The sequence below is a fragment of the Thunnus thynnus genome, chromosome 7 (genome assembly GCF_963924715.1).
Source record: "Thunnus thynnus chromosome 7, fThuThy2.1, whole genome shotgun sequence".
Classification (NCBI taxonomy): domain Eukaryota; kingdom Metazoa; phylum Chordata; class Actinopteri; order Scombriformes; family Scombridae; genus Thunnus; species Thunnus thynnus.
Window position 1 is genome coordinate 5,020,195 of NC_089523.1, and position 14,793 is coordinate 5,034,987.

At 40.1% G+C, this 14,793-nt stretch overlaps 1 long non-coding RNA gene across 2 annotated transcripts in view; it reads left to right on the top strand.

The window, feature by feature from the left end:
* Positions 1-2,061: 2,061 nt before the first annotated feature.
* The window catches only part of LOC137185657 (uncharacterized), a 150,656-nt gene continuing 137,924 nt past the window's right edge, over positions 2,062-14,793 (top strand). For both annotated transcript variants that reach the window (XR_010928895.1, XR_010928894.1), the window contains exon 1: positions 2,062-2,607. This is a non-coding gene — a long non-coding RNA (uncharacterized lncRNA). The remainder of the gene's footprint in view (positions 2,608-14,793) is intronic.

The following is a 14,793-nucleotide window of genomic DNA, read 5'->3' on the forward strand; positions in this document are numbered from 1 at the left end:
CAGACACTTGACAGTGTTCAGATGAATATCTTAAGAGGAAACCAATGACAGGAGGCAACTAGAGCTTTCATTGATCAACTGGCTGTCTGAGTGATGGATTATCATTGACTGTTTAGTGTACTTGAAGTGGTGTGTTTCCCATACAATGTCTGTTGAGCCTTGCCAGTCCACAATGAGCTAAGGGAACTGTTCTGCTGGTGCTGTGGTGAATATAACTTCACTGCATTGCACTTTCCCCTGAACAGCCTTTTCATCTCCTTTTCCTCTTTTTGACTGTCCATCCTTGCCGTCAAAGGTCCTCTATCTCATGTCTCCATTTAGGTAGTGTGACATTACTTAGTATTTTTTCCGAGTAACGTCACAGACAAATGAGTACCACCATTTTTTCCCTCCAATTTGCGTCTGTCTTTTCACCAGGGTAGATGGTGCGAGGCCAGTTCTGAACTGACATCTGTGATGCATCAGCCAACTGAGCAACCAGAACACTATCTTTTATACTTTCTGTTGAAACATGCATTTGCAGAGCTCCTTCAGCACTTCTAACCCCCACCAGAGCAGCCATCAGATGTGGAGAGGAGCTAAATCTGGCCTCACACCTTCTGAGACACCATATGCTACCTTACTGCATACCTCAGTCACTCGGTGGCACCTCTGCTTGTTAAAGCCCTCCCACTGGTATTCAGGGAAATGAGATGTGGGCCACAGATATAGAACATACACTATATTGGATTTACAGGCTAATGTGATTTCCGACCATGATAAATATATCAAATTCAGCCAGGAAACCCTTGCTGGCATTTAAGTGTTCCTCTGCTGGAGGTCGACATACAGATTGACATTACAATTTGTGTTTAAATTTGACTGCTTTAATGTCACAACTATGATGATTTCTTCTTCAGATCTATCTGTGCTACGAAAATGACAGGAGGACAAAAGTTACCAACTCTGAATTCTCAAAATTAAAGGCTGTAATAAATTCCAGGCATAATTACAATTCCCTAAATTTTTATTTTTTTTTTGGTGTATCAAAGGCAGGAATGTGAATCATCAGTGCCTGCAGCTGGACATGATTGCATGATGTGGTTATCACAGTCTCAGAATCATATCCGAATGCACACAATTAGCCTCTGGACATACAGTACATACGTAACTGAATGTTCCATTGTAGCTGCTCCATAACTTGGTAAAATCATCTGTTCCCCTGTGTTACTGTTTAAGTCAAACATTTCTTCATGGAACATATTAGATTCAATGGCTGGAGAGAGAACCAACCAGAGAAATAACCAGGAAAGTTAGCTTGTTTGTAGGGATGCACCATATTGGATTTTTTGCCGATATTTCCAACTCACTGTGGCCGATTGCCGATGCCGGTACCGATATATGAACATATTTTTTTGCCAGTTGGCTGAGGAGACTATTATGCATGCAAACATAGATTGTACTAAGTATGTTCAAAAAAGACAATATATGAAGGAAGAATTTAGGAAGACTGGAATTCAGGAGCTCAGCGTTAAAACTTTAATGAACCTGCCAAGTGAGTTGAGCAGTGGAGTTTTCTTTGAGTTTATTTGACAGACGGGATTAAATGTGTAGGTTTTAATCTCTGGTCCACACTCCGGAGCAGAGGGTGGCGGTAATGTACCTAATACGCTGGTTGCCAACTGCCGTAAAAAGATCCCCCCATGGATGTATAATAAGAGCTGGATAGGGCGCATCTGCGCAGCCTTGGAGCCATTTTTTTCCAGTGGCCACTCGCGTTATTGCAGCGAAAAATCCCCCTGCGGCCTAAAAAGGACTTTCCTCATAGACCACCATTGTAAAAGAGACGTCTGACAGGACGCCTCGAACTGCAAACAACGTCAATTATGACTCTTTCTATTACGAACTTTTGATTCATGGAGGTTTTATGTTTGTAAAACTTTCCTCGAGCCGAGAAAAGCGATTTAAAAATCCGTGACGTCATCACAATGTAAAGTCAATGCGCCGAGCGGGAGCTCGCGGGCGGGGCCAGCGGGGGGGGGGGGGGGGGGCACTACTGCGCATATTCAGTGGGCCGCACAACGCGGAAGCAAACCCGGAAGCTAGAAACTTTTTTGGCGTATGCGCCAGGCGAGCAATTCTTATAGGACTGGATGGGCGCCATTTTTAGTCCGGTATCCAGCTCTTATAATACATCCATGATCCCCCCCCCCCCCCCTCCGCCTCAAACAGAGTGGTACATCCTGTCAGCCGAGGTGTTTCCTATCTGTGCAGCCGAAGTTAGCAGCTCCTCGACGGACTGTCTCTCCCTGGCGGTTCTGGTGCTTCCTCCGCAGGCTCCACTTCACTCAGCTCCCGTCAGACCTGCTGCTTCTTCCCCACTTTTACCTGAATAACAAACCGGGGCTCGGTGCTCTGGTTGGATCCACATGGAAAGCTGGGGCTAACGTTTAGCTGCGAGGCTAGCGGAGCGTTAGCCGCAGCATGATCGGAGGGAAGCACAGCCAGCTAGCCTCTGCTAGCCGATACTTCATTTTAGAGAACAAACAAGAAGACCAACAGCCACAAATGGATGTTATGACATGGATACTTCATCTCCATGAAAGAAAGAAGAAGACGTCAGATAACGTGAGTCATATAGAGCTTCTCTCTCTGTGTCTCTTTGGTCGCTAATTTCATCTCTGATGGTTAAATGTCTCTCTGTGTGGTTGTTGTGTGAATTTATCTCCTTGTCAAGAATGCAGCAGAGATCATATAATGTGATGTAGGTAGTTTGCTTGTTGAAGTTACAGTGAGCTGTCTGGACTCACTCATTCATTTGGAATTGATCCAGTTTTTAATTGAGTGGTTGTTCAGTCAGCTGTTGATGGTGTGTGATTAGTGAATGAGTGTGCAGGAGGTCTGGCTGCTTGTTGTGAGAATTTCTTCATTGTTAGTGTTTAAGCTGAACCGTACATTGAGTAATAAGCTTAAAGTAACTAGAATAACAAGTGTTAACATGTCAGCTTTGTAGATAGATAGATAGATAAGAGTGTGTAAGTCATGTATTTGATACATGCATTAATACTTTTTGTGAACTTACACTTTTAGATCTGTGAATGTTTTTAGTGTTCAATCATTCTAGTATGCAGCACTGATTTGTACTTGTATCAGATTATAAGCTTTGTGCTACTTTATATATTTCTGTATACTAAGAAAATACATAGGAAACACATGTAAATCATGTGATATCTTGTCTGTTTTTGATGAGAACATAAATCTGTTGTCACAATAGAACAATACTATAAATCTGAATTTCACTTTGTTGGTAAAATGACACATTCAAAACCACTCCAGGGCTAAAATGAGCACATCTATGTTTAGAAACAATATGTATATGCTAAATGTCTTTAAAGAAGCAGCCTTTTCATCACTCAGGGGTTTATGTTTTTGAAAGTGTTTTATTGGTATATAAAATTGCCCCCCACCCCTCCAATTTCATCGGGTGGGGACGGTGAAATAGTATGATGCGATTTGTTGTAAGATTTCATGTTGGTTTTCCTCCTCTCCTCCCCAATTTTTTGAGTCACCAGCCGCCACTGGTTTCCATATAAAGTCAAAGCAAAGGTGTAAATTAAAGTTAACAGATGTGAATGGACAGTGCACACTGAGCTGAAGACACACCTGTGTGAGTTGAAATTTTTTTTGACTTGAGTGAAAATTGCTTGCTTACTCTGAAGCTTTATGACACCAATCCATGAATGAACCAAAGCAAGGAGAATAGCAGATTTCAACTACCTGACCCCAACCAATGAGTCCGAGTCAATGAGTCAGTCAAAGGCTAAACTGTCACACAAACGCACACAGCCACACTTTGCAGACAGTTGATGTGGACGTTGCTAGCTAGCTACATCAGCGAATGTCTGTACAGTCGGTATATTGGCTGTTTAAGGCAAATTTGAGACTGCAAAAATGCTGCAGTAGACACATTCATGAAAATAGCAGCAGCCAAAATAAATCAATAAATTTAAAAAAAATGGCTCATTCATTCATTCATTCAGAAGAAAACTTTGGATGGAAAATAAAATCATCATGCTGCTGATGCCTACAGTAAATATTGTCATTTTCTAAATGAATGCAGACGTCTATTGGTAAAGCTTAATGATACAATGCAATATTCAGTGATGGATGGTCGTTCTGTTTCTATATTTAGAAAACAGCTTGTAGATCGTAAGACAGATAGCGCTCATGTTTTATTTATTAATGCATCTGAACAATTGCATGCAACTAGATATTTGGCCCAGCTGAGCAGCAGTCATGCACTTTATTAAAGGGCATTCCATTAAAGTGTCTCCTCAACCCACTCCTGGCTTCCAGCCTCAATCTCAATAATAGATCTCTTATTAGAAACAGGCACAATGTCCACATGACTTGAAATAGATCACTGGTTCAACCGTCCTAATAACAAACAGCCATTTTGGTCTGCGGCTGATGATTCAACACTTTAGTGAAAAAGAGACAAGAGGCTGAGGTTTGACTCGCAACTTATTGTCCATGATGTCCACAGAATATTGAAATCCAAGCGGTTGATGCTTCAGCTGTATCCTTTCATTACTATCTAGTGCTCAAGGAAAGAGAGATGAACTACATGTCAAAGACTGCTGCTCAGTGGTCTGGTGCGTGCAACAGCTCTCCATTTTTCCCTCACCCATCACCACTCAAGTTCCCCCCAAGATCTGTTCATCATCAAAAATGTCTAACTCCTTCCAAGATGCTTCCAAACTTGCTATTTTGTCAATGTGATATATTTCTGTAGGTCACCAAAGTACTAGTTGAAAGTCCCCTTCCAATGAAAAATATGTTTTGCTTGTAGTTTTCTTATTTTGATGTTTGAGCTTCACTGTGCAGAATGATGTATGTGCAGAGTTTTACACTAGAAGGATGTTTTCACATTTATCTGCCAAAGAGGGAAAGTTTATTTGTGTTCACCTTAAATCTGAATTAAAGGCTAAGAGCAGGATTTATGACATCACAACTTATTTGGAGCCAATTGTGGTTCAGTGTGCAACTTACACAATTGTGACGTGGAAACACTGAGAATGGATTTTTCAGTAAAGTAGGAGACATTTTATGTCCAGCTGTTAAACTGTTGAAATGAAAAATATTTGCATATTCATAGATTCTGGATTTTTCAATGAGGGAGAAGGAGTACAAATATTTTAACAAGGTAATTTTGTAGAAATGTCATATCTTATTCAAAGAAGAAGAAGAGGATTTTGGAAGTTTTAAAACATGTCTTTAATGCTCATACAAATTTTGATGCCTGTAATGAGCTTCTAAACTGATTCTTGCATACTTGTCTTCAACCTGTGCCCTCCATTATAATGAAAAACACTACATAATGATATTTGGACTCACTTGGGTTCATATTTTGTTTTGGCTTTATTCTGTGTAGCCTCAGTTACCACCTTTGGTCTGGGATGTTGCCCACACTTGACAATCTTCTGGCCCACTTCCAGCTGTCATTGGATAATTCCATCATTGTCTTGCTGTGGCTTTTATGCTAAAGCTTCAGCACGCTTATCAGAGAAAGCCTGCCAGATGATGTGGCGATTCTCTCGAGTGATATTAAAGGTGATAGTACGATAGTAAAAGATAAAGGAATCACCTTACAGTGCTGGGAAATAAACCCTCTGTGTGTGTGTGTGTGAGATGAAGACGAGATTCTTTTTCCAGAACAGTTAACAACACTTTGTAGACATGTGACACATACGCACGCAGACGGCCAGATGCATGAAATCACAATGTCACACTTCATGTTAAATAAGTCAAATTGATGCTGGCTGTAACAACAATCTAAGATTAGAACCCAGGACTCCAGAGCTTTGTCTTCAGCAAAGGATTCATGTTGTTCTCTAGAATATTCTTGCAGAAATTTTGCAGCAGCAGTAGTCATGAAGCACAGACTGAATTCATCATGCTTTCTAACTGAGTTGCTGATGTGAACGGAGTGATCTAAAGCAACAGGAACATGTTTCAATAGTCTGTCATTTTTCCTGTATGAAATGATAAATTACGACTGTCATCATTTACAGTATGACATTCATTCAGATGAGCATCATTGTGAAGTGGACACAATGTGTACACATACTGAATGTCAAGGCCACAGTTCATTAAAATCAAAAGGGTTTGTTGGACGGGGACTCACAGGTCACTCATACAGACTGAGGACAATCTCCCAGGTTTCATTGTTAAAACTGGGTGGAAACAATTAGAGTTTTAAAAAAAACCTGCATTGAGAACCAATCCAAAGTCTTTAGCCCATCATATTGAGGTGTATATTATATATAGATATATTGTAGAAAACAAAACATTTTGAAGATATTGGCCGTGGACACACAAAAAAGTTGTCATTAAATGTAACCTGGGGTCTTGTAGAATTGTTCAGTACGGTTCTTGTCCGGGGTGATAAGGTTGCATTTTCCACCCTGCCAGGTTACCTAGACATCCAGACATCTCTCCAGCCACGTCCTGTAGCTTCTCCTGGGGGATCCTAACGCATTCCCAGGCTACAAAAGCAGCCCTGTCTTCCTCTTCTTCTGCACAACTAATTTGCAACAGCAAATATGTTTTGTGAGAAATGTAATGCCACATGGATTTTCAGCAACATGTAGAAACATTTTTACTGAACGTGTCTGCAGCATGTTCACTGACAACATGTTTCATTTGTTGTTCCTATAATATCTGCCTATGGCAACTAGAGCATGGTTGATCATTTTAGGAACATGTTTAGGCCGCTCACTTATGGTTAGAGAAAGATTGTGGTCCACCTTAAACATCCCCTCTGGACATCTTTAAGACATTTATGAATACTCTGCTTTGAATGATAATTTGTGCCTGATGTTGTTTTTTTTCTCACAAAGATGTTAAATTATTAAAAAATCCAGAATCTATGAATATGTAAATATTTTTCATCTCAAAAGTTTAACTGCTGGACACAAGATGTCTCCTACTTTACTGTAAAGTCTCAGTGTTTGTGGCTTCAAATTTCCACATCATACTTGTGTAAGTTTCATACTGGACCGTGATTGGCTTCCAAAGTAGTCGTGATCTCACAAATCATGCTCTTAGGTAAACACCCTAAAATCAGATTTAAGGTGAGCACAGAGAAATATTTCCCCTTCTTTCAGTCTTCTAGTGACAAACTCTGCACATACTGAACGTCATCTCCCTGCACAGCGAAGATCAAACATCCAATTCAAGCACCAATAACACATTTGCAGGGAGACTTTAAATCTACAATGAGACAGCATGTGTTAACTTTTATACAGCAACTTTACATTAAATAAAATAGATTTATCTTACTTTTTTCCTTCTTTGTTACAATTAAGTTCAATATCCAGGTGAAGAACTGCACAGCAACATAGCCTAAATAGCTCAATTGCTTAAATAGTAGCTTAGATAAGTATATAGTGATGAGGAAGTGCTGTGGTTTTAAAAAAGATTCAAACATTTTGTTCATGAAGTGTTTGTTGACGCATTTTCTATCCATTATATATCAGCAGGATTGTTTAACATTGTGCTGTACATTCAGTCCTATTGTCTGTATCTATCCTTAAATCACACCAAACTGTGTCAAGACTTCTCGTAGTGAAACTACCCCTCCATTATGTACAAATTTATTCTTTCTCATCACTCATCGTCCATTGTCATTTTATCTAGCAGAAGTCAAAACATAACGAACAGCAGCGCATTTTTGCAAAGCAGATGAACCCAGAAATCAACTCTGCACCTAAATCTTCACGCTAATCCAGAGTAAGACTCCATAATCTATCATGAAAAGTGATCATTAAAGGTCTCCTGCTAAACATAGATGAATAGGGCTGTGTATTTACAGGGATTGACTCTAAGTACGTTTCTAACCCCAGGGATTAGAGCAAAAAAAAAAAATCTTTTGACTGAAATTTTTTTTCAAGCCTGCGTTGTACATCTCACTGTTTCATACATCCGCTGGGTGCACGGGCTAGACCTACAGCCTACGGGACACAATGAACATCTACCTGCAAGTCATTTTCTTTTGATAATAACATGTTATTTATTTTCTATTGGGCTACTTTTGAATTATACTATGTACTATGTGTGCTATCAGTTGATTACCTATAGGCCTGTTGTATTGTAATGAAGTTTGATAGGATGATTGCAAGTGGCTCCTTTTGGAACTCTGCCTTCTCACTCCTTGTTAGCTTTGATTTTGATTATACAATCTTGATTAACTTTATCCTATTTATATCACTATTTCTATTGACTGCTAGACATTAAGACTCTTGTAATTTGGGGGGTTAGGGGTATTTTGTCACTTTTATAAATCTATATTTTGGTATTAATCTAACATCGGCTTGTGTAGGCGGCTAACGTAAATGTGCGTACCTCCTGTGAGACTTTATTCATTGATCTTCATTCATCTTGAATAGCCTACATAGTGGGGCTATATTATCATCTTTGATTGTTTCATTAATGTACATATTATGTATGATTTTAGGGTTGTGGTTTTAATTAGTAATCTAAGAAGTGGTGGGCCAAGTATTAGGCTATCTGATCCGTCTCCATTAAAACATAAGGTACGTAGGTACTTTATTAATCCCCAGAGGGAAATTTCTTAGTTACAGCAGCAAGGACAATAAGGGAAATAAAGCACAAACACAAGTCTACCACTGTCATCTTGTCCGCCAATGTGATCAGTCTGTCTATAAACAAAAGATTATGCCATTACAGCCTATAGCCAACCATATCTGAACTGGACGTAGAGAGCCAAGCCTATTTGTTATCAGCATTGTAGTTTTAGCCTAATAGACGGATTAGGCATTCGAGAATATTAGCTTTAGCTTAATGAGAAATATAGACTAGGCCATAGGTATTGGGCTATGCTATAATTCATTGTTATGTTTGGACGTGATGAGATGAAATTAGTAGGGGATGTGGCGCTCATGCTTCTCTAGCTTAGCCTACAACACAATGGTAAAAATAGAGGGAAGGCTAATTTTCAAGACATGAAACAATGATACTAATCTGTAGGTCCTACTAAACTTTGCATTTTGGGATGAAAAGCCAAGATGTGGCCACACGAGAGGTAGGGCTATTGTAATCAGACGACACGTAGCCTGCATAGCTGTTTCAATCACCGCAGCGACAGGTAACTAACTTGTTCACTGACTTGGCCCTCCTTCCTGCTACCTAGCTAGTGTGAACTGCAAAGAAGAGGCGAGACAACGTGTCACTATTGTGAAACTTTTATATTAATTGTATTTGTGGAGATGTGTCAGATGTGAGAAAAGAAACCACTTTGATGCTTGTTTCAACTCATTACTGGCTGTCCCAGCCCTGAGCTAAATGAATCACTCACATGTTCCACACCACAGTCACTAACCATCCAGGAATTTTAATTTGTCTTTTTGTTAGTGGTTTACTACTTCTCGATTCTGATCAATCAGTCATGAAATTCAACAGTGTGTAATTTCTGATTAGCAGACTGTGTTGCTATGGATACCGTTCTGATCATAGATGGGACTGACTGCTGTTCAAGTCTTTTAAGCAGAATGACAGACTTGTTTTTAAATGGAAACAATAAAATCATCGTAAACTATTTTTCAGTTATTTTTTATTACCAATATTTTGTATAAAATAATTGATTTATATCATAAACAGCCATGTATTTAGTGGGATTAAGTACAGCGCGGTGTTTAGTAACATTAATCTAACAGATGTTTTTTAGAGGAAACAATACAATCATTTTAAATTCATATTTTGTGTAAAATAATTTATTTCTTCAATGGTGCAGTTGAAGCAATTACATTATTTACAGCAAATATTACAGCATCAAATCAGACTATTAATTCAGGTATTGAACCATTAAACATCTGTATTCAAATCACCAACATTCTCCAAGAGAAAAATTTTATGGGATTTTTTTTATGTGTACAAGTCAAAGCCGGAGATGTAAGCTGTCATCAGAAGACGACTGTTTGTTCACTGGTGGAGGATTCCTCAGGATCTGGGTGACCGACTCAGTGACTCGCGTGACTTGAAAACCTGACTCTCTTATGTGAATCACTCATAAAAATTTGAGTCAGTAAAAAGAGTCGAACCTCCCCTCTCTATGTTGAAGCAGAGCCAATTTGATACGATGGCCAATTAGTTAGCAAACACTGTTGCCAAGCGCAAGGCTAACATTAGCTGGCCAGCTACCATCTGTAGCAAACCATTATCAATCTGTCCATCGTTTATTTAACTCCTTTTGTCTGATTGAACAATAATAGGAATCTTACTGTTGATATTCCATCATGTGGAATTCTGATGTTTGATCTGTTGGAACTATTAGCTAATGTTGAGTGATGCTCTGTGTTTAGATGTTTCACACTGGTCTGTAAACAATCCCATTGGTTTGTGAGTGTGACAATCTGCGAAGAACAACATCTGGTTGGATGCAGCTCTCACTGTTTTTCACACCATCGAAGTCAACAAACAAGCTAGAGAATGAATGGGAAGTTATCTCTCTCTCTCAACTCAAATGACGGAAATTCGTTGTAGCGACCGAGAACTTTAATCCCTGTAATCCATAATGATGGCCATCAATCATACCGACATGTGCTCTTTGTGGTGATCAGGAGTAAATACGGGAGGTGAAAGCGACGCTCGCTTTAATGATGTGATGGGATAAGACACAGCTTTTGTCTGACCATATAGATCTTTATGCACCAGAGCTGAACTTCCATTTGAAATCAGAATATAGAAAACAGAAATTAGTGTCGAAGAAGAGGTAAAGCTTTACTGGGGGTGCAAAAGCAGCTGCTTTGATTTCCTCTTTTGCCTTTGAACATCCCACTTGCACCACCAGAAATCAGTGCCAATTATGCAATAAGCTGAAAAGATACAGTACATCTTACAAAACAACAGCATACATCAAACACATTGTGCTTTCATCATTCGCAACGGCGAAAAAAAAAAAAAAAAGCCTCCATGTTAGCCAGGGGAAATGGTGTTAACGTGCAGGAAGAGCCATCTCAGCTGTCTAGACATACTGACAAACAGAAAACCCCGAGCTGTGGTGGGGTAGCTAGAGGAAGTCATTTGGAAGAAACATGGCTCCCCAGTATAAATAGCCTGTACAGGGCATGTGTACTGACAGATTAAACCATCTTTGAAGTCTGCCATACATCAGTTGAAAACTCCCTTCCCCTGCTCTTTAAGCTAATAAGCTTAAATCTTCCAGCAGCCAAAGCTGCTTCTCCATGAAAAAAAAAAAAAAGACGAAGAAGAGGAAAAAAAAAACTTTTAATCCCGGCTTTGATGATACATTATGTGCTGCTGGAAAGAACACTCAAAGTTCCCCCTGAAACTTAAAAGTGACATGGACCCCATCAGGCTGTTCTGGATGGAGGAACCGTCCACATGACAATAGCACTGGCAGCCTGGTGTGTGTGTGTGTGGTGGGGGGCGGGGGGCATTTTTCCATTTTTCCGTTGTCATATAATCACTTGTATTTCAACCCAGCTCTATTCCTTGGATATGATGGCGGCAAACAACACGCAAACACAAGCATAAACTCAACGTGACCCTGCTTTCTGCATGTGTAGCACTCGGCGGCTCAGCGAACGGAGATTAAGCTTTGAGGAGAAGCAGCGTGGGGGCTGAGGTGGTACGCAGAGAGAAGGAGAGGGAGACGGAGAGATGAAAAAAAAAATGGAGAGGGAGCGTGTGAGAAACAGGGAAAAGGAGGATCACAGAGGGAGGAGAACAGAGCTGCGAAAGGGTGAGAAAGGAGAGCGGTAGAGGGGGAGGAAGGGGAGGCCACGGAGTTCAGATTCAACTGTCATTTTCCAGCAGAGAGAGAGAGAGACAGAAAGAGAGAGAGAGGGAAAACAGAGTAGTGCAAAGATCTGCTTTCTGGTTTCTATGGCAACAGCAGGCTATTATCCTCAACCGTCATTTATTATGAAGGGATCTGACTTCAGCGAGGAGGAAGAGAAGGAGAGAGAGGGAGAGAGAGAGGACAGGCAGACAGGTCAGGCCTCCTGTTTACCTCTGGGAGCAGAGAGCGATCTGTGATGTAAAATGAACGGAGGTAAAAACTAACGAATAGCTGCCCCTCCTCAAATCACATGACAGTATCAGGATCCAGCTGGTTTACGCAGGCCAATACTGATATTTCACATTTGATTATTCAGTGTCATTAAAATGCACTTTTCAACATTAATGAGATTCCCTTTTCGTCTTTTTTTCTAAGTCTTTGTTTGTTTGTTTTTTTGCATGTTTTGGGCCATTCCCTACATATCACGTGTACTTTACATTAATGCCATCCATTTTTAAGCAGTGTATTAATTTTCACAGCAATAGAAATGAGATCTCTTGCTTTTGTAAAAGTAGCAACACCAAAATGCAAACACACTCCTTTGCAAGTATAAGTCCTGAATTTATAAGTGAAAGTACAAAAGTATGAAAATGTTCTTAAATTGCAAAAGTCATTATGCAAAATGGCCTTTTTGAGACTGTCAAATTACAGTACTATACATATATTATTAGACATATTCAATAATATGTTAAAAGTGGACAAAATAAACTTTTTGATGTTGCAGCTGGTCAAGGTGAAGCTAATTTGAACTTTTATAGACTGTTGGGAAGGTTATTCTACAACAATTCCTCATATTTTATAGAATCAAACGTTTTGCTGAGTGGTCATCATGTGACCTAAGTATGCAACTTCAGTCACATGATGACCAGATAGTCATATACATCTGAACAAAACCTGACTGACCCTCTATTACATGACATAGTGATACCTGAACAAAGGACCTTGGGTTTTTTCTTCAAAAACAAACTTGCTTCCATTCATTTCAGCATCAAGTCATTGAGCCTTGCAGGCAGCCACTGGCCTCAGTTCATTCCAGCACATTATGCTGAAATGAATGGACGCTGATAGCTGCCTGCAAGGTTCAAGGTGGGAGACACATTAAAAAAAAATAAAGAAAAGCAATAGTACAGTATGCCTTAGTAAATGAACAGCTGTAAAAAAGTAAAAAAAAAAATTTTTTACAACATATTAAATAATTGACAATAACAGTCTAACATTACTGAATAAATGGGTGATCACAGTTATGGAGAATTTCTGGACTTCAGAAAGACAAGTGTATATTATAAATAATAAAAACCGAGCCTGAAGCACGGTAGGGCTGATATCTGATACTCAACAGGCCATTATTGGCCTGAATTTGGAAAAAAGAAATCTTGGTGAAACCCTGAATTATAGCTGTTAGGTAAGAATGAAGAAAATCCAACCCTGCTGTGACTCTAACAGCTTCTTCTGCTGAGTTGGCTTTTATCAGCTTTATGAATGAATGGAATTTCCCTATACTGCATAGTTACTGTACAATGTATACAGTGTAGTACAGTGTCTGTGGGTCTGCATACAGTAGCACAGAGAGCCTGTTGCTAGGACCAAGGTGGAAATGATTATGGAACAGGAAGCAGCTATTCCAATTTGAAATGGATAGTCCTGCCCTTGTAGAGTACATGGAAAATATCACTCCCTCACTTAACTGCTACCACTGCACACATAGTTCAGCATGAGCAAAATAAACGTATACATGTGCACGTGCACACATGCATACATACAAAGACTTTGGTGCATGTATTTTCAGCTGACTCTACTGCATGTTCTGAAAACGAAAAAGGCCGGAGAGCTGAAGAGAGGGAAGGGGAAAAAAAAACAGAAATGTGGAGAGGATGGGAGGGGGCGGTGGACGAGAAATAAGATATGAAGAGGTGGGTGGTATTTGGGTTGAGATGGAAATATCTCTCCCTTGTTTTCCTTTCTCTTCTCCTCTCCTGTCCTGTCTATCTCTCTATCTCCCTCCACTCCTCCCTCTCGGCCGGCTCCTGAGAGTGTTCGGGGGCCGGCCCAGCCTGCGCTCCAGGTGGCCCTCTCCAGAGCCCCGCTCAGCGATGGAGGGACGGGTCCTTCATGCCATGCACTACCTCGAGGTCAATGGGTTTGTTCTGGCAGGGCCGGCAGCAGTGAATGGGCATCATTACAGTTTCATTACAGCGGGAACTGGCTGAAATGAAAGCTGTATTTAACATCCAGAGGAGCCCCTGTAACTACTTGAAAGCCAGAGGGGAGAGAGGGGGAGACAGGGAGAGGGAGAGAAATGAATCTTGACGGGAAGTGAGAAGGATGTCTTTTCAGGTAGTACATCTGGAGACGCCGGTTGTGGAAAGGGCACTCGTTTTTTTTTGTAAAGGAACTCACAGGACTGAGGACAAAGTGTAATGCAGAACATTTTCCCTGATAGGTACTGACATCTGGCACAGTTGTGGCCCACATCTCATATTTTATGTCTATTGTATGGAATGATGACGAGGGCTGAACTCCAACATGGCCACCAGAACAGGGCTGTAACAGAATCTAATGAGGGCAGCAATCCAGGAAGGATATGTGCCAAATGTTTAGAGAAGCCCCATCCCCCAACCCCAATATATCTCACAAACATGTAAATGATACAAACTCAATGCATAGCCTGCTGCTTGGTGAATTAAATGAGGTTAGTTAAAACTGCCATATTATTGTCAGGCAAATTTAAAATTGATCACTTTTGAAATGTAAAAATAAAATTTGAAAAAATGCATTTAATTGTCAAACAACATTAAATCATGTTCATACAGTTATTTTAGGCTTTGTAGCCTGCCTCATGGTAGGGTGTAGGGGGCAATATTTTTGTAATATTAATAGTACAACAAAGAAAAACTCATCCTATAAAGGTCCGGTCATACCAGAAAGTGGCA